The following is a 2,664-nucleotide window of genomic DNA, read 5'->3' on the forward strand; positions in this document are numbered from 1 at the left end:
ACATTATGAAAAAGTAGTATTTGCAAACAGTAAGGGCGCTTGTGCACTACAAGGAATTTTACTGTCCGGCATTCCGATTTTTTACGGTCCGGTGTGGCATGAAAAAACCGATGAATTGCTTGTGCACCTGTCCGTCTTTACTCGGATCAGTGCGGTACAGTTCAAGGAAGTTTGGCGGTATAATGCTATCATAAATGATTGTTTTTGCATTTTACAAGAAACGAGTAAAAAATATAGAAGGTGAAATATTATATTATTTCGTTATAATAAAAAGTAAAGTTCCGTAAGAGATTTAAAATGCGTGTTTCACTTATTTATTTTAATCGGTGACGAGGAGCTAAAGCTATTCCCACTTGAACTTTAACTTACCAACACTTACTTAGATAATAATTATAGGTCAATGCTTGGTCAATTGGACAAACGCCCTTATTTGTCCACTACAAGGAATTTTACGGTCCGGCATTCCGATTTTTTACGGTCCGGTATGGCACGCAATTAATCTAAATACTAGCTTGTGCACTATACGTAATTTTACTGTCCGACATTTTACTTTTCCCTATTCCGGATGGTTTTTTGAGTTTACGAGTCGCTGTAGGTATAATTGTTTTCGAGTGCCCACTTGCTTGGATTTTACTCTTTTTATTGCATATGCCAATTGAAAGCAAGCTCTTGTTTTACTTTCTTTTAGCTGGCAATGAGATTAGGGAAGTCGGTATTGTTATTTTATATACATTGACCAAGCATTGACCTATAATTATTATCTAAGTAAGTGTTGGTAAGTTAAAGTTCAAGTGGGAATAGCTTTAGCTCCTCGTCACCGATTAAAATAAATAAGTGAAACACGCATTTTAAATCTCTTACGGAACTTTACTTTTTATTATAACGAAGTAATATAATATTTCACCTTCTATATTTTTACTCGTTTCTTGTAAAATGCAAAAACAATCATTTATGATAGCATTATACCGCCATACTTCCTTGAACTGTACCGCACTGATCCGAATAAAGACGGACAGGTGCACAAGCAATTCATCGGTTTTTTCATGCCACACCGGACCGTAAAAAATCGGAATGCCGGACAGTAAAATTCCTTGTAGTGCACAAGCGCCCTTAAGCTATTTTTTCTGGTGATTTGTGAGGGTTTATAAATATTTGTTTTAACATAAGGCAACATTTTCACATATTCAGAGTAGGTATATTATGAAATGTATTGATCCTGTTCGTGGTTACAGATAATAAATTATTAAGTTCTAACACTGCCCACGGCTTTGATTAGTTGGAAGTAGTTTGATTTCAACTTTAATTATTTACAATACTTGTCATCCCTTATATGCAGCATTGCAATTGGTATTGTGAGGGATAAAATTAACTTGGCACCAAACCCCGAAAAATTTGAAGATAATAATATTCAAAGCGGCCTCTATTATTTTTTGTATTAATTTAGCCTATGCTGTTCCCCTACTCGATAATGGACTCCCACGATTCCATGCTGGAGATTTCTGTATCAATTTTATTTTATTAATGTCAAATGTTTCTTCTTAATATACGGTTTATTTTATATGATTTTGTCGTATTATTTTCATATAGCCTCACTAAAGTCTACCTACGCTCGTCTAACAAAGTATAAAATAATAATAGCGATAGCTTCATACATTACAAACATATAAAACCAAATTAAAAAGCCATTATTTATCGTTCAAAGAAAGCCAAGTCGAAAATATTCTCGCATAAAATTATTGTCAGATGTACGTATAAATGTGATTTTCTTATTGTACTCCTTTGTGTAGCAGAGCGGATCCCTGCGTCAAACTGCCATCGATTTTCCCATCTGGCTACATTCCAATATTTTCTTTGCTTAATTTATTGCTGAATAATGTCTAGAACTATGTTTTGTGAGGAAAATAACCTCGTGTCAGTTCCACGTCCTTCAATATCGACTGGAGATAGTTTTGTATGAGATATATTATTGTGGAAAAAGCTTTGTAAGGATTTCTATGATTTATAAGTATTTTTTCATTCGTTATTCGATGGGTATATTTGTGCCCATTTTGTCGATAAGGTTGGAGGTTGTATAAGGTTAAAGGTTAGAGAGAATTAATATAAGATATCAAATTTCACGTGTATAATAAGGTTACCAAATTCCAGTTTTGTTGTATCGAATAAATTGAGGTAAAATAACAATCGGTGGTTTTATTTGTAGTTCTTGATAGCTTTACTTAGATTAAGAAGTTTTGCGTGTAGAATCGTAACTATTATACATAAGAATTTTCAATATAATATGTAGGTTACGCATATTTATACAGATAATATATAGGAAGGTGGATATGTAATATGAAGCGTACACGTATTCATGACAAGCGATATCATTCAAGGCATATATTAAGCGATGACACAGAATACTCGAGAATAAATTCCATCCAAAGGGGAAATGCGAAGATCACACACAATGGCGCGAGATACGCCGAAATAAGTAACACGCACGTTAAAAATTCCGAAGCGATTTTAAAAGATAATGTTAAGTCGAACAAGCGCGCTTCTGTCCGTTTCACAGTGTGGTACCAGATTAATTCGGACCGTCCTATGTCCAAGCCTTTTAGGGCTACCAACATGTATACGGATACCACGGTCTTAAAAAAAAGAAAAAAATTGTCTATGGTTATATTT

Source organism: Colias eurytheme, chromosome 8, assembly GCF_061535395.1.
Source record: "Colias eurytheme isolate Ceu_HAF_F1 chromosome 8, ilColEury1 Martin Lab GWU primary, whole genome shotgun sequence".
NCBI lineage: Eukaryota > Metazoa > Arthropoda > Insecta > Lepidoptera > Pieridae > Colias > Colias eurytheme.